This window comes from Phalangium opilio, unplaced genomic scaffold (assembly GCF_054372755.1).
Source record: "Phalangium opilio isolate 3A_F unplaced genomic scaffold, DU_Popi_V2 ptg000078l_1, whole genome shotgun sequence".
Lineage (NCBI taxonomy): Eukaryota > Metazoa > Arthropoda > Arachnida > Opiliones > Phalangiidae > Phalangium > Phalangium opilio.
Window position 1 is genome coordinate 4,440,860 of NW_028324186.1, and position 17,725 is coordinate 4,458,584.

A 17,725-nucleotide genomic window follows, 5' to 3' on the forward strand; every position below is an offset into this window, starting at 1 on the left:
GGGTGTTTGTAGGTACGTGTGGGTGTTTGTAGGTACTTGTGGGTGCTTGTAGGTACTTGTCGGTACTTGCCCCGGGTACTTGTGGGTGTTTGTGGGTACTTGTAGGTACTTGTCGGTACTTGCCCCGGGTGCTTGTGGGTGCTTGTGGGTACTTGTAGGTACTTGTCGGTACTTGCCCCGGGTGCTTATGGGTGCTTGCCCCGGTTTCTTGTGGGTACTTGCTCCGGGTGCTTGTGGGTACTTGCTCCGGGTGCTTCTAGTTACTTGTGGGTACTTGTAGGTACTTGTGGGTGCTTGTAGGTACTTGTGGGTGCTTGTAGGTACTCATGGGTACTTGTGGGTGCTTGTAAGTACTTGTGGGTACTTGCTTCGGGTGCTTGTAGGTACTTGTGGGTGCTTGTGGGTACTTGTGGGTGCTTGTAGGTACTTGTGAGTGCTTGTTGGTACTTGTGGGTGCTTCTAGTTACTTGTGGGTACTTGTAGGTACTTGTGGGTGCTTGTAGGTACTTGTGGGTGCTTGTAGGTACTCATGGGTACTTGTGGGTGCTTGTAGCTGCTTGTAGGTACTAGTGGGTGCTTGTAGGTACTTGTGGGTGCTTGTAGGTACTTGTGGGTGCTTTTCATGGGTACTATTGGGTGTTTGTAGGTACTTGTGGGTGCTTGCCCCGGGTACTTGTGGGTGTTTGTCGGTGCTTGTAGGTACTTGTGGGTTCTTGTGGGTTCTTGTAGGTACTTGTGGGTGCTTGTAGGTACTTGTGGGTGCTTGTAGGTACTTGTGGGTGCTTGTCCCGGGTACTTGTGGGTGTTTGTAGGTACTTGTGGGTGTTTGTAGGTACTTGTGGGTGCTTGTAGGTACTTGTCGGTACTTGCCCCGGGTACTTGTGGGTGTTTGTGGGTACTTGTAGGTACTTGTCGGTACTTGCCCCGGGTGCTTGTGGGTGCTTGTGGGTACTTGTAGGTACTTGTCGGTACTTGCCCCGGGTGCTTATGGGTGCTTGCCCCGGTTACTTGTGGGTACTTGCTCCGGGTGCTTGTGGGTACTTGCTCCGGGTGCTTGTAGGTACTTGTGGGTGCTTGTGGGTACTTGTGGGTGCTTGTAGGTACTTGTGAGTGCTTGTTGGTACTTGTGGGTGCTTCTAGTTACTTGTGGGTACTTGTAGGTACTTGTGGGTGCTTGTAGGTACTTGTGGGTGCTTGTAGGTACTCATGGGTACTTGTGGGTGCTTGTAAGTACTTGTGGGTACTTGCTTCGGGTGCTTGTAGGTACTTGTGGGTGCTTGTGGGTACTTGTGGGTGCTTGTAGGTACTTGTGAGTGCTTGTTGGTACTTGTGGGTGCTTCTAGTTACTTGTGGGTACTTGTAGGTACTTGTGGGTGCTTGTAGGTACTTGTGGGTGCTTGTAGGTACTCATGGGTATTTGTGGGTGCTTGTAGCTGCTTGTAGGTACTTGTGGGTACTTGTAGGTACTCGTGGGTACTTTAGGGAGCTTTAAGGTACTTGTGGGTACTTGTGGGTGAATGTGGGTACTTGTGGGTGATTGAAGGTACTTGTGGGTGCTTGTGGGTGCTTGAAGGTTCTTGCGGGTGCTTGTGGGCACTTGTGGGTGCTTAGAGGTACTTGTGGGTACTTGTGGGTGCATGTAGGTACTTGTAGGTACTAGTGGGTGCTTGTAGGTACTTGTGGATACTTCTGGGTTCTTGTAGGTACATGTGGGTACTTGTGGGTTCTTGTAGGTACTTGTGGGTGCTAGTCCCGAGTACTTGTGGGTGTTTGTAGGTACGTGTGGGTGCTTGCCCCGGGTACTTGTGGGTGTTTGTAGGTACTTGTGGGTGCTTGTAGGTACTTGTCGGTACTTGCCCCGGGTACTTGTGGGTGTTTGTGGGTACTTGTAGGTACTTGTAGTTGTTTGTGGGTACTTGTGGGTACTTGTGGGTGCTTGTGGGTACTTGTGGGTGCTTGTAGGTACTTGTGGGTACTTGTGGGTGCATGTAGGTACTTGTGGGTACTAGTGGGTGCTTGTAGGTACTAGTGGGTGCTTGTAGGTACTTGTGGGTTCTTGTAGGTACTTGTGGGTGCTTGTAGGTACTTGTGGGTGCTTTTCCTGGGTACTATTGGGTGTTTGTAGGTACTTGTGGGTGCTTGCCCCGGGTACTTGTGGGTGTTTGTCGGTGCTTGTAGGTACTTGTGGGTTCTTGTGGGTTCTTGTAGGTACTTGTGGGTGCTTGTAGGTACTTGTGGGTGCTTGTAGGTACTTGTGGGTGCTTGTAGGTACTTGTGGGTGCTTGTCCCTGGTACTTGTGGGTGTTTGTAGGTACGTGTGGGTGTTTGTAGGTACTTGTGGGTGCTTGTAGGTACTCGTGGGTACTTTAGGGAGCTTTAAGGTACTTGTGGGTACTTGTGGGTGAATGTGGGTACTTGTGGGTGATTGAAGGTACTTGTGGGTGCTTGTGGGTGCTTGAAGGTTCTTGCGGGTGCTTGTGGGCACTTGTGGGTGCTTAGAGGTACTTGTGGGTACTTGTGGGTGCATGTAGGTACTTGTAGGTACTAGTGGGTGCTTGTAGGTACTTGTGGATACTTCTGGGTTCTTGTAGGTACATGTGGGTACTTGTGGGTTCTTGTAGGTACTTGTGGGTGCTAGTCCCGAGTACTTGTGGGTGTTTGTAGGTACGTGTGGGTGCTTGCCCCGGGTACTTGTGGGTGTTTGTAGGTACTTGTGGGTGCTTGTAGGTACTTGTCGGTACTTGCCCCGGGTACTTGTGGGTGTTTGTGGGTACTTGTAGGTACTTGTAGTTGTTTGTGGGTACTTGTGGGTACTTGTGGGTGCTTGTGGGTACTTGTGGGTGCTTGTAGGTACTTGTGGGTACTTGTGGGTGCATGTAGGTACTTGTGGGTACTAGTGGGTGCTTGTAGGTACTAGTGGGTGCTTGTAGGTACTTGTGGGTTCTTGTAGGTACTTGTGGGTGCTTGTAGGTACTTGTGGGTGCTTTTCCCGGGTACTATTGGGTGTTTGTAGGTACTTGTGGGTGCTTGCCCCGGGTACTTGTGGGTGTTTGTCGGTGCTTGTAGGTACTTGTGGGTTCTTGTGGGTTCTTGTAGGTACTTGTGGGTGCTTGTAGGTACTTGTGGGTGCTTGTAGGTACTTGTGGGTGCTTGTCCCGGGTACTTGTGGGTGTTTGTAGGTACGTGTGGGTGTTTGTAGGTACTTGTGGGTGCTTGTAGGTACTTGTCGGTACTTGCCCCGGGTACTTGTGGGTGTTTGTGGGTACTTGTAGGTACTTGTCGGTACTTGCCCCGGGTGCTTGTGGGTGCTTGTGGGTACTTGTAGGTACTTGTCGGTACTTGCCCCGGGTGCTTATGGGTGCTTGCCCCGGTTTCTTGTGGGTACTTGCTCCGGGTGCTTGTGGGTACTTGCTCCGGGTGCTTGTAGGTACTTGTGGGTGCTTGTGGGTACTTGTGGGTGCTTGTAGGTACTTGTGAGTGCTTGTTGGTACTTGTGGGTGCTTCTAGTTACTTGTGGGTACTTGTAGGTACTTGTGGGTGCTTGTAGGTACTTGTGGGTGCTTGTAGGTACTCATGGGTACTTGTGGGTGCTTGTAAGTACTTGTGGGTACTTGCTTCGGGTGCTTGTAGGTACTTGTGGGTGCTTGTGGGTACTTGTGGGTGCTTGTAGGTACTTGTGAGTGCTTGTTGGTACTTGTGGGTGCTTCTAGTTACTTGTGGGTACTTGTAGGTACTTGTGGGTGCTTGTAGGTACTTGTGGGTGCTTGTAGGTACTCATGGGTACTTGTGGGTGCTTGTAGCTGCTTGTAGGTACTAGTGGGTGCTTGTAGGTACTTGTGGGTGCTTGTAGGTACTTGTGGGTGCTTTTCATGGGTACTTTTGGGTGTTTGTAGGTACTTGTGGGTGCTTGCCCCGGGTACTTGTGGGTGTTTGTCGGTGCTTGTAGGTACTTGTGGGTTCTTGTGGGTTCTTGTAGGTACTTGTGGGTGCTTGTAGGTACTTGTGGGTGCTTGTAGGTACTTGTGGGTGCTTGTCCCGGGTACTTGTGGGTGTTTGTAGGTACTTGTGGGTGTTTGTAGGTACTTGTGGGTGCTTGTAGGTACTTGTCGGTACTTGCCCCGGGTACTTGTGGGTGTTTGTGGGTACTTGTAGGTACTTGTCGGTACTTGCCCCGGGTGCTTGTGGGTGCTTGTGGGTACTTGTAGGTACTTGTCGGTACTTGCCCCGGGTGCTTATGGGTGCTTGCCCCGGTTACTTGTGGGTACTTGCTCCGGGTGCTTGTGGGTACTTGCTCCGGGTGCTTGTAGGTACTTGTGGGTGCTTGTGGGTACTTGTGGGTGCTTGTAGGTACTTGTGAGTGCTTGTTGGTACTTGTGGGTGCTTCTAGTTACTTGTGGGTACTTGTAGGTACTTGTGGGTGCTTGTAGGTACTTGTGGGTGCTTGTAGGTACTCATGGGTACTTGTGGGTGCTTGTAAGTACTTGTGGGTACTTGCTTCGGGTGCTTGTAGGTACTTGTGGGTGCTTGTGGGTACTTGTGGGTGCTTGTAGGTACTTGTGAGTGCTTGTTGGTACTTGTGGGTGCTTCTAGTTACTTGTGGGTACTTGTAGGTACTTGTGGGTGCTTGTAGGTACTTGTGGGTGCTTGTAGGTACTCATGGGTATTTGTGGGTGCTTGTAGCTGCTTGTAGGTACTTGTGGGTACTTGTAGGTACTCGTGGGTACTTTAGGGAGCTTTAAGGTACTTGTGGGTACTTGTGGGTGAATGTGGGTACTTGTGGGTGATTGAAGGTACTTGTGGGTGCTTGTGGGTGCTTGAAGGTTCTTGCGGGTGCTTGTGGGCACTTGTGGGTGCTTAGAGGTACTTGTGGGTACTTGTGGGTGCATGTAGGTACTTGTAGGTACTAGTGGGTGCTTGTAGGTACTTGTGGATACTTCTGGGTTCTTGTAGGTACATGTGGGTACTTGTGGGTTCTTGTAGGTACTTGTGGGTGCTAGTCCCGAGTACTTGTGGGTGTTTGTAGGTACGTGTGGGTGCTTGCCCCGGGTACTTGTGGGTGTTTGTAGGTACTTGTGGGTGCTTGTAGGTACTTGTCGGTACTTGCCCCGGGTACTTGTGGGTGTTTGTGGGTACTTGTAGGTACTTGTAGTTGTTTGTGGGTACTTGTGGGTACTTGTGGGTGCTTGTGGGTACTTGTGGGTGCTTGTAGGTACTTGTGGGTACTTGTGGGTGCATGTAGGTACTTGTGGGTACTAGTGGGTGCTTGTAGGTACTAGTGGGTGCTTGTAGGTACTTGTGGGTTCTTGTAGGTACTTGTGGGTGCTTGTAGGTACTTGTGGGTGCTTTTCCTGGGTACTATTGGGTGTTTGTAGGTACTTGTGGGTGCTTGCCCCGGGTACTTGTGGGTGTTTGTCGGTGCTTGTAGGTACTTGTGGGTTCTTGTGGGTTCTTGTAGGTACTTGTGGGTGCTTGTAGGTACTTGTGGGTGCTTGTAGGTACTTGTGGGTGCTTGTAGGTACTTGTGGGTGCTTGTCCCTGGTACTTGTGGGTGTTTGTAGGTACGTGTGGGTGTTTGTAGGTACTTGTGGGTGCTTGTAGGTACTCGTGGGTACTTTAGGGAGCTTTAAGGTACTTGTGGGTACTTGTGGGTGAATGTGGGTACTTGTGGGTGATTGAAGGTACTTGTGGGTGCTTGTGGGTGCTTGAAGGTTCTTGCGGGTGCTTGTGGGCACTTGTGGGTGCTTAGAGGTACTTGTGGGTACTTGTGGGTGCATGTAGGTACTTGTAGGTACTAGTGGGTGCTTGTAGGTACTTGTGGATACTTCTGGGTTCTTGTAGGTACATGTGGGTACTTGTGGGTTCTTGTAGGTACTTGTGGGTGCTAGTCCCGAGTACTTGTGGGTGTTTGTAGGTACGTGTGGGTGCTTGCCCCGGGTACTTGTGGGTGTTTGTAGGTACTTGTGGGTGCTTGTAGGTACTTGTCGGTACTTGCCCCGGGTACTTGTGGGTGTTTGTGGGTACTTGTAGGTACTTGTAGTTGTTTGTGGGTACTTGTGGGTACTTGTGGGTGCTTGTGGGTACTTGTGGGTGCTTGTAGGTACTTGTGGGTACTTGTGGGTGCATGTAGGTACTTGTGGGTACTAGTGGGTGCTTGTAGGTACTAGTGGGTGCTTGTAGGTACTTGTGGGTTCTTGTAGGTACTTGTGGGTGCTTGTAGGTACTTGTGGGTGCTTTTCCCGGGTACTATTGGGTGTTTGTAGGTACTTGTGGGTGCTTGCCCCGGGTACTTGTGGGTGTTTGTCGGTGCTTGTAGGTACTTGTGGGTTCTTGTGGGTTCTTGTAGGTACTTGTGGGTGCTTGTAGGTACTTGTGGGTGCTTGTAGGTACTTGTGGGTGCTTGTCCCGGGTACTTGTGGGTGTTTGTAGGTACGTGTGGGTGTTTGTAGGTACTTGTGGGTGCTTGTAGGTACTTGTCGGTACTTGCCCCGGGTACTTGTGGGTGTTTGTGGGTACTTGTAGGTACTTGTCGGTACTTGCCCCGGGTGCTTGTGGGTGCTTGTGGGTACTTGTAGGTACTTGTCGGTACTTGCCCCGGGTGCTTATGGGTGCTTGCCCCGGTTTCTTGTGGGTACTTGCTCCGGGTGCTTGTTTGTACTTGCTCCGGGTGCTTGTAGGTACTTGTGGGTGCTTGTGGGTACTTGTGGGTGCTTGTAGGTACTTGTGAGTGCTTGTTGGTACTTGTGGGTGCTTCTAGTTACTTGTGGGTACTTGTAGGTACTTGTGGGTGCTTGTAGGTACTTGTGGGTGCTTGTAGGTACTCATGGGTACTTGTGGGTGCTTGTAAGTACTTGTGGGTACTTGCTTCGGGTGCTTGTAGGTACTTGTGGGTGCTTGTGGGTACTTGTGGGTGCTTGTAGGTACTTGTGAGTGCTTGTTGGTACTTGTGGGTGCTTCTAGTTACTTGTGGGTACTTGTAGGTACTTGTGGGTGCTTGTAGGTACTTGTGGGTGCTTGTAGGTACTCATGGGTACTTGTGGGTGCTTGTAGCTGCTTGTAGGTACTAGTGGGTGCTTGTAGGTACTTGTGGGTTCTTGTAGGTACTTGTGGGTGCTTGTAGGTACTTGTGGGTGCTTTTCATGGGTACTATCGGGTGTTTGTAGGTACTTGTGGGTGCTTGCCCCGGGTACTTGTGGGTGTTTGTCGGTGCTTGTAGGTACTTGTGGGTTCTTGTGGGTTCTTGTAGGTACTTGTGGGTGCTTGTAGGTACTTGTGGGTGCTTGTAGGTACTTGTGGGTGTTTGTAGGTACTTGTGGGTGCTTGTAGGTACTTGTCGGTACTTGCCCCGGGTACTTGTGGGTGTTTGTGGGTACTTGTAGGTACTTGTCGGTACTTGCCCCGGGTGCTTATGGGTGCTTGCCCCGGTTACTTGTGGGTACTTGCTCCGGGTGCTTGTGGGTACTTGCTCCGGGTGCTTGTAGGTACTTGTGGGTGCTTGTAGGTACTCGTGGGTACTTTAGGGAGCTTTAAGGTACTTGTGGGTACTTGTGGGTGAATGTGGGTACTTGTGGGTGATTGAAGGTACTTGTGGGTGCTTGTGGGTGCTTGAAGGTTCTTGCGGGTGCTTGTGGGCACTTGTGGGTGCTTAGAGGTACTTGTGGGTACTTGTGGGTGCATGTAGGTACTTGTAGGTACTAGTGGGTGCTTGTAGGTACTTGTGGATACTTCTGGGTTCTTGTAGGTACATGTGGGTACTTGTGGGTTCTTGTAGGTACTTGTGGGTGCTAGTCCCGAGTACTTGTGGGTGTTTGTAGGTACGTGTGGGTGCTTGCCCCGGGTACTTGTGGGTGTTTGTAGGTACTTGTGGGTGCTTGTAGGTACTTGTCGGTACTTGCCCCGGGTACTTGTGGGTGTTTGTGGGTACTTGTAGGTACTTGTAGTTGTTTGTGGGTACTTGTGGGTACTTGTGGGTGCTTGTGGGTACTTGTGGGTGCTTGTAGGTACTTGTGGGTACTTGTGGGTGCATGTAGGTACTTGTGGGTACTAGTGGGTGCTTGTAGGTACTAGTGGGTGCTTGTAGGTACTTGTGGGTTCTTGTAGGTACTTGTGGGTGCTTGTAGGTACTTGTGGGTGCTTTTCCCGGGTACTATTGGGTGTTTGTAGGTACTTGTGGGTGCTTGCCCCGGGTACTTGTGGGTGTTTGTCGGTGCTTGTAGGTACTTGTGGGTTCTTGTGGGTTCTTGTAGGTACTTGTGGGTGCTTGTAGGTACTTGTGGGTGCTTGTAGGTACTTGTGGGTGCTTGTCCCGGGTACTTGTGGGTGTTTGTAGGTACGTGTGGGTGTTTGTAGGTACTTGTGGGTGCTTGTAGGTACTTGTCGGTACTTGCCCCGGGTACTTGTGGGTGTTTGTGGGTACTTGTAGGTACTTGTCGGTACTTGCCCCGGGTGCTTGTGGGTGCTTGTGGGTACTTGTAGGTACTTGTCGGTACTTGCCCCGGGTGCTTATGGGTGCTTGCCCCGGTTTCTTGTGGGTACTTGCTCCGGGTGCTTGTGGGTACTTGCTCCGGGTGCTTGTAGGTACTTGTGGGTGCTTGTGGGTACTTGTGGGTGCTTGTAGGTACTTGTGAGTGCTTGTTGGTACTTGTGGGTGCTTCTAGTTACTTGTGGGTACTTGTAGGTACTTGTGGGTGCTTGTAGGTACTTGTGGGTGCTTGTAGGTACTCATGGGTACTTGTGGGTGCTTGTAAGTACTTGTGGGTACTTGCTTCGGGTGCTTGTAGGTACTTGTGGGTGCTTGTGGGTACTTGTGGGTGCTTGTAGGTACTTGTGAGTGCTTGTTGGTACTTGTGGGTGCTTCTAGTTACTTGTGGGTACTTGTAGGTACTTGTGGGTGCTTGTAGGTACTTGTGGGTGCTTGTAGGTACTCATGGGTACTTGTGGGTGCTTGTAGCTGCTTGTAGGTACTAGTGGGTGCTTGTAGGTACTTGTGGGTTCTTGTAGGTACTTGTGGGTGCTTGTAGGTACTTGTGGGTGCTTTTCATGGGTACTATCGGGTGTTTGTAGGTACTTGTGGGTGCTTGCCCCGGGTACTTGTGGGTGTTTGTCGGTGCTTGTAGGTACTTGTGGGTTCTTGTGGGTTCTTGTAGGTACTTGTGGGTGCTTGTAGGTACTTGTGGGTGCTTGTAGGTACTTGTGGGTGTTTGTAGGTACTTGTGGGTGCTTGTAGGTACTTGTCGGTACTTGCCCCGGGTACTTGTGGGTGTTTGTGGGTACTTGTAGGTACTTGTCGGTACTTGCCCCGGGTGCTTATGGGTGCTTGCCCCGGTTACTTGTGGGTACTTGCTCCGGGTGCTTGTGGGTACTTGCTCCGGGTGCTTGTAGGTACTTGTGGGTGCTTGTGGGTACTTGTGGGTGCTTGTAGGTACTTGTGAGTGCTTGTTGGTACTTGTGGGTGCTTCTACTTACTTGTGGGTACTTGTAGGTACTTGTGGGTGCTTGTAGGTACTTGTGGGTGCTTGTAGGTACTCATGGGTACTTGTGGGTGCTTGTAAGTACTTGTGGGTACTTGCTTCGGGTGCTTGTAGGTACTTGTGGGTGCTTGTGGGTACTTGTGGGTGCTTGTAGGTACTTGTGAGTGCTTGTTGGTACTTGTGGGTGCTTCTAGTTACTTGTGGGTACTTGTAGGTACTTGTGGGTGCTTGTAGGTACTTGTGGGTGCTTGTAGGTACTCATGGGTATTTGTGGGTGCTTGTAGCTGCTTGTAGGTACTTGTGGGTACTTGCTTCGGGTGCTTTTGGGTACTTGTCGGTGCTTGTAGGTACTTGTGGGTGCTTGTAGGTACTTGTGGATGCTTGTCCCGGGTACTTTTGGGTGTTTGTAGGTACTTGTGGGTGCTTGCCCCGGGTACTAGTGGTTGTTTGTAGGTACTTGTAGGTGCTTGTAGGTACTTGTCGGTACTTGCCCCGGGTACTTGTGGGTGATTGTGGGTACTTGTAGGTACTTGTCGGTACTTGCCCCGGGTGCTTGTGGGTGCTTGTGGGTACTTGTAGGTTATTGTCGGTACTTGCCCCGGGTGCTTGTGGGTGCTTGCCCCGGTTGCTTGTGGGTACTTGCTCCGGGTGCTTGTGGGTACTTGCTCCGGGTGCTTGTAGGTACTTGTGGGTGCTTGTAAGTACTTGTGGGTACTTGCTTCGGGTGCTTGTAGGTACTTGTGGGTGCTTGTGGGTACTTGTGGGTGCTTGCAGGTACTTGTGAGTTCTTGTAGGTACTTGTAAGTGCTTGTAGGTATTTGTGAGTGCTTGTAGGTACTTGTGAGTGCTTGTAGGTACTCTTGGGTACTTTAGGGAGCTTTAAGGTACTTGTGGGTACTTGTGGGTGAATGTGGGTACTTGTGGGTGATTGAAGGTACTTGTGGGTGCTTGTGGGTGCTTGAAGGTTCTTGCGGGTGCTTGTGGGCACTTGTGGGTGCTTAGAGGTACTTGTGGGTACTTGTGGGTGCATGTAGGTACTTGTAGGTACTAGTGGGTGCTTGTAGGTACTTGTGGATACTTCTGGGTTCTTGTAGGTACATGTGGGTACTTGTGGGTTCTTGTAGGTACTTGTGGGTGCTAGTCCCGAGTACTTGTGGGTGTTTGTAGGTACGTGTGGGTGCTTGCCCCGGGTACTTGTGGGTGTTTGTAGGTACTTGTGGGTGCTTGTAGGTACTTGTCGGTACTTGCCCCGGGTACTTGTGGGTGTTTGTGGGTACTTGTAGGTACTTGTAGTTGTTTGTGGGTACTTGTGGGTACTTGTGGGTGCTTGTGGGTACTTGTGGGTGCTTGTAGGTACTTGTGGGTACTTGTGGGTGCATGTAGGTACTTGTGGGTACTAGTGGGTGCTTGTAGGTACTAGTGGGTGCTTGTAGGTACTTGTGGGTTCTTGTAGGTACTTGTGGGTGCTTGTAGGTACTTGTGGGTGCTTTTCCCGGGTACTATTGGGTGTTTGTAGGTACTTGTGGGTGCTTGCCCCGGGTACTTGTGGGTGTTTGTCGGTGCTTGTAGGTACTTGTGGGTTCTTGTGGGTTCTTGTAGGTACTTGTGGGTGCTTGTAGGTACTTGTGGGTGCTTGTAGGTACTTGTGGGTGCTTGTCCCGGGTACTTGTGGGTGTTTGTAGGTACGTGTGGGTGTTTGTAGGTACTTGTGGGTGCTTGTAGGTACTCGTGGGTACTTTAGGGAGCTTTAAGGTACTTGTGGGTACTTGTGGGTGAATGTGGGTACTTGTGGGTGATTGAAGGTACTTGTGGGTGCTTGTGGGTGCTTGAAGGTTCTTGCGGGTGCTTGTGGGCACTTGTGGGTGCTTAGAGGTACTTGTGGGTACTTGTGGGTGCATGTAGGTACTTGTAGGTACTAGTGGGTGCTTGTAGGTACTTGTGGATACTTCTGGGTTCTTGTAGGTACATGTGGGTACTTGTGGGTTCTTGTAGGTACTTGTGGGTGCTAGTCCCGAGTACTTGTGGGTGTTTGTAGGTACGTGTGGGTGCTTGCCCCGGGTACTTGTGGGTGTTTGTAGGTACTTGTGGGTGCTTGTAGGTACTTGTCGGTACTTGCCCCGGGTACTTGTGGGTGTTTGTGGGTACTTGTAGGTACTTGTAGTTGTTTGTGGGTACTTGTGGGTACTTGTGGGTGCTTGTGGGTACTTGTGGGTGCTTGTAGGTACTTGTGGGTACTTGTGGGTGCATGTAGGTACTTGTGGGTACTAGTGGGTGCTTGTAGGTACTAGTGGGTGCTTGTAGGTACTTGTGGGTTCTTGTAGGTACTTGTGGGTGCTTGTAGGTACTTGTGGGTGCTTTTCCCGGGTACTATTGGGTGTTTGTAGGTACTTGTGGGTGCTTGCCCCGGGTACTTGTGGGTGTTTGTCGGTGCTTGTAGGTACTTGTGGGTTCTTGTGGGTTCTTGTAGGTACTTGTGGGTGCTTGTAGGTACTTGTGGGTGCTTGTAGGTACTTGTGGGTGCTTGTCCCGGGTACTTGTGGGTGTTTGTAGGTACGTGTGGGTGTTTGTAGGTACTTGTGGGTGCTTGTAGGTACTTGTCGGTGCTTGTAGGTACTTGTCGGTACTTGCCCCGGGTACTTGTGGGTGTTTGTGGGTACTTGTAGGTACTTGTCGGTACTTGCCCCGGGTGCTTGTGGGTGCTTGTGGGTACTTGTAGGTACTTGTCGGTACTTGCCCCGGGTGCTTATGGGTGCTTGCCCCGGTTTCTTGTGGGTACTTGCTCCGGGTGCTTGTGGGTACTTGCTCCGGGTGCTTGTAGGTACTTGTGGGTGCTTGTGGGTACTTGTGGGTGCTTGTAGGTACTTGTGAGTGCTTGTTGGTACTTGTGGGTGCTTCTAGTTACTTGTGGGTACTTGTAGGTACTTGTGGGTGCTTGTAGGTACTTGTGGGTGCTTGTAGGTACTCATGGGTACTTGTGGGTGCTTGTAAGTACTTGTGGGTACTTGCTTCGGGTGCTTGTAGGTACTTGTGGGTGCTTGTGGGTACTTGTGGGTGCTTGTAGGTACTTGTGAGTGCTTGTTGGTACTTGTGGGTGCTTCTAGTTACTTGTGGGTACTTGTAGGTACTTGTGGGTGCTTGTAGGTACTTGTGGGTGCTTGTAGGTACTCATGGGTACTTGTGGGTGCTTGTAGCTGCTTGTAGGTACTAGTGGGTGCTTGTAGGTACTTGTGGGTTCTTGTAGGTACTTGTGGGTGCTTGTAGGTACTTGTGGGTGCTTTTCATGGGTACTATCGGGTGTTTGTAGGTACTTGTGGGTGCTTGCCCCGGGTACTTGTGGGTGTTTGTCGGTGCTTGTAGGTACTTGTGGGTTCTTGTGGGTTCTTGTAGGTACTTGTGGGTGCTTGTAGGTACTTGTGGGTGCTTGTAGGTACTTGTGGGTGTTTGTAGGTACTTGTGGGTGCTTGTAGGTACTTGTCGGTACTTGCCCCGGGTACTTGTGGGTGTTTGTGGGTACTTGTAGGTACTTGTCGGTACTTGCCCCGGGTGCTTATGGGTGCTTGCCCCGGTTACTTGTGGGTACTTGCTCCGGGTGCTTGTGGGTACTTGCTCCGGGTGCTTGTAGGTACTTGTGGGTGCTTGTAGGTACTCGTGGGTACTTTAGGGAGCTTTAAGGTACTTGTGGGTACTTGTGGGTGAATGTGGGTACTTGTGGGTGATTGAAGGTACTTGTGGGTGCTTGTGGGTGCTTGAAGGTTCTTGCGGGTGCTTGTGGGCACTTGTGGGTGCTTAGAGGTACTTGTGGGTACTTGTGGGTGCATGTAGGTACTTGTAGGTACTAGTGGGTGCTTGTAGGTACTTGTGGATACTTCTGGGTTCTTGTAGGTACATGTGGGTACTTGTGGGTTCTTGTAGGTACTTGTGGGTGCTAGTCCCGAGTACTTGTGGGTGTTTGTAGGTACGTGTGGGTGCTTGCCCCGGGTACTTGTGGGTGTTTGTAGGTACTTGTGGGTGCTTGTAGGTACTTGTCGGTACTTGCCCCGGGTACTTGTGGGTGTTTGTGGGTACTTGTAGGTACTTGTAGTTGTTTGTGGGTACTTGTGGGTGCTTGTGGGTACTTGTGGGTGCTTGTAGGTACTTGTGGGTACTTGTGGGTGCATGTAGGTACTTGTGGGTACTAGTGGGTGCTTGTAGGTACTAGTGGGTGCTTGTAGGTACTTGTGGGTTCTTGTAGGTACTTGTGGGTGCTTGTAGGTACTTGTGGGTGCTTTTCCCGGGTACTATTGGGTGTTTGTAGGTACTTGTGGGTGCTTGCCCCGGGTACTTGTGGGTGTTTGTCGGTGCTTGTAGGTACTTGTGGGTTCTTGTGGGTTCTTGTAGGTACTTGTGGGTGCTTGTAGGTACTTGTGGGTGCTTGTAGGTACTTGTGGGTGCTTGTCCCGGGTACTTGTGGGTGTTTGTAGGTACGTGTGGGTGTTTGTAGGTACTTGTGGGTGCTTGTAGGTACTTGTCGGTACTTGCCCCGGGTACTTGTGGGTGTTTGTGGGTACTTGTAGGTACTTGTCGGTACTTGCCCCGGGTGCTTGTGGGTGCTTGTGGGTACTTGTAGGTACTTGTCGGTACTTGCCCCGGGTGCTTATGGGTGCTTGCCCCGGTTTCTTGTGGGTACTTGCTCCGGGTGCTTGTGGGTACTTGCTCCGGGTGCTTGTAGGTACTTGTGGGTGCTTGTGGGTACTTGTGGGTGCTTGTAGGTACTTGTGAGTGCTTGTTGGTACTTGTGGGTGCTTCTAGTTACTTGTGGGTACTTGTAGGTACTTGTGGGTGCTTGTAGGTACTTGTGGGTGCTTGTAGGTACTCATGGGTACTTGTGGGTGCTTGTAAGTACTTGTGGGTACTTGCTTCGGGTGCTTGTAGGTACTTGTGGGTGCTTGTGGGTACTTGTGGGTGCTTGTAGGTACTTGTGAGTGCTTGTTGGTACTTGTGGGTGCTTCTAGTTACTTGTGGGTACTTGTAGGTACTTGTGGGTGCTTGTAGGTACTTGTGGGTGCTTGTAGGTACTCATGGGTACTTGTGGGTGCTTGTAGCTGCTTGTAGGTACTAGTGGGTGCTTGTAGGTACTTGTGGGTTCTTGTAGGTACTTGTGGGTGCTTGTAGGTACTTGTGGGTGCTTTTCATGGGTACTATCGGGTGTTTGTAGGTACTTGTGGGTGCTTGCCCCGGGTACTTGTGGGTGTTTGTCGGTGCTTGTAGGTACTTGTGGGTTCTTGTGGGTTCTTGTAGGTACTTGTGGGTGCTTGTAGGTACTTGTGGGTGCTTGTAGGTACTTGTGGGTGTTTGTAGGTACTTGTGGGTGCTTGTAGGTACTTGTCGGTACTTGCCCCGGGTACTTGTGGGTGTTTGTGGGTACTTGTAGGTACTTGTCGGTACTTGCCCCGGGTGCTTATGGGTGCTTGCCCCGGTTACTTGTGGGTACTTGCTCCGGGTGCTTGTGGGTACTTGCTCCGGGTGCTTGTAGGTACTTGTGGGTGCTTGTGGGTACTTGTGGGTGCTTGTAGGTACTTGTGAGTGCTTGTTGGTACTTGTGGGTGCTTCTACTTACTTGTGGGTACTTGTAGGTACTTGTGGGTGCTTGTAGGTACTTGTGGGTGCTTGTAGGTACTCATGGGTACTTGTGGGTGCTTGTAAGTACTTGTGGGTACTTGCTTCGGGTGCTTGTAGGTACTTGTGGGTGCTTGTGGGTACTTGTGGGTGCTTGTAGGTACTTGTGAGTGCTTGTTGGTACTTGTGGGTGCTTCTAGTTACTTGTGGGTACTTGTAGGTACTTGTGGGTGCTTTTAGGTACTTGTGGGTGCTTGTAGGTACTCATGGGTATTTGTGGGTGCTTGTAGCTGCTTGTAGGTACTTGTGGGTACTTGCTTCGGGTGCTTTTGGGTACTTGTCGGTGCTTGTAGGTACTTGTGGGTGCTTGTAGGTACTTGTGGATGCTTGTCCCGGGTACTTTTGGGTGTTTGTAGGTACTTGTGGGTGCTTGCCCCGGGTACTAGTGGTTGTTTGTAGGTACTTGTAGGTGCTTGTAGGTACTTGTCGGTACTTGCCCCGGGTACTTGTGGGTGATTGTGGGTACTTGTAGGTACTTTTCGGTACTTGCCCCGGGTGCTTGTGGGTGCTTGTGGGTACTTGTAGGTTATTGTCGGTACTTGCCCCGGGTGCTTGTGGGTGCTTGCCCCGGTTGCTTGTGGGTACTTGCTCCGGGTGCTTGTGGGTACTTGCTCCGGGTGCTTGTAGGTACTTGTGGGTGCTTGTAAGTACTTGTGGGTACTTGCTTCGGGTGCTTGTAGGTACTTGTGGGTGCTTGTGGGTACTTGTGGGTGCTTGCAGGTACTTGTGAGTTCTTGTAGGTACTTGTGAGTGCTTGTAGGTATTTGTGAGTGCTTGTAGGTACTTGTGAGTGCTTGTAGGTACTCTTGGGTACTTTAGGGAGCTTTAAGGTACTTGTGGGTACTTGTGGGTGAATGTGGATACTTGTTGGTGCTTGTGGGTACTTGTGGGTGCTTGTGGATGCTTGTGGGTACTAAAGGGTGATTGAAGGTACTTGTGGGTGCTTGTGGGTGCTTGAAGGTTCTTGTGGGTGCTTGTGGGCACTTGTGGGTGCTTGTAGGTACTTGTGGGTACTTGTGGGTGCTTGTAGGTACTTGTGGGTGCTTTTAGGTACTTGTGGGTGCTTGAAGGTACTTGTGGGTACTTGTGGGTATATGTAGGTACTTGTGGGTGCTTGTGGGTGCTTGTAGGTACTAGTGGGTGCTTGTAGGTACTTGTGGATACTTCTGGGTTCTTGTAGGTACTTGTGGGTGCTTGTAGGTACTTGTGGGTGCTAGTCCCGGGTACTTGTGGGTGTTTGTAGGTACTTGTGGGTGCTTGCCCCGGGTGCTTGTGGGTGCTTGTGGGTACTTGTAGGTACTTGTCGGTACTTGCCCCGGGTGCTTATGGGTGCTTGCCCCGGTTACTTGTGGGTACTTGCTCCGCGTGCTTGTGGGTACTTGCTCCGGGTGCTTGTAGGTACTTGTGGGTGCTTGTGGGTACTTGTGGATGCTTGTTGGTACTAGTGGGTGCTTGAAGGTACTTGTGGGTGCTTTTGGGTGCTTGAAGGTTCTTGTGGGTGCTTGTGGGTGCTTGTGGGCACTTGTGGGTGCTTGTAGGTACTTGTGGGTGCTTTCAGGTACTTGTGGGTGCTTGTAGGTACTTGTGGGTACTTGTGGGTGCATGTAGGTACTTGTGGGTACTAGTGGGTGCTTGTAGGTACTAGTGGGTGCTTGTAGGTACTTGTGGGTGCTTGTAGGTACTTGTGGGTGCTTGTCCCGGGTACTTTTGGGTGTTTGTAGGTACTTGTGGGTGTTTGTAGGTACTTGTGGGTGCTTGCCCCGGGTACTTGTGGTTGTTTGTAGGTACTTGTGGGTGCTTGTAGGTACTTGTCGGTACTTGCCCCGGGTACTTGTGGGTGTTTGTGGGTACTTGTAGGTACTTGTCGTACTTGCCCCGGGTGCTTGTGGGTGCTTGTGGGTACTTGTAGGTACTTGTCGGTACTTGCCCCGGGTGCTTATGGGTGCTTGCCCCGGTTACTTGTGGGTACTTGCTCCGGGTGCTTGTGGGTACTTGCTCCGGGTGCTTGTAGGTACTTGTGGGTGCTTGTGGGTACTTGTGGGTGCTTGTAGGTACTTGTGAGTGCTTGTTGGTACTTGTGGGTGCTTAAAGTTACTTGTGTTGGAGAAAGCGACTCCTATCTACTCGGAACATATTAACTCTGTAATTTAATTAAGGCGATATGTTTTTAACCGGTTAATATCTTAATACTGTTTTTTTAGTAACTGCTATAAATAGCAATGTATGTCATCATATCAGTCTCACTTCAGTCTTACTCTCTCACTTGTTTAATAAACAGTTTGTTAAGTTTATTTGGTCTCTCTTCCTTATGGATTATTTCTTTAATATAAGTTAGCTACAAGGCTATGAAAATCTATCAGGTTATGGGCTCAGCCACGGATAAATACTTATGTTAAGGACAGTCGGGTACCCGTTAGTATAGTAGTATAACTAGACTTAGTCTTCGGTCAACACGTACAAGATGGCTTCAAGCGACTTTAAATCTCTTGTCACGAAGTTGAACAATACTAACTATCAACTATGGAAATTCAAAATGAAGATGGTACTGACCAGAGACAATCTATGGGAAGTCGTAGAGAAACCGAAGCCTACGTCGGAACCTC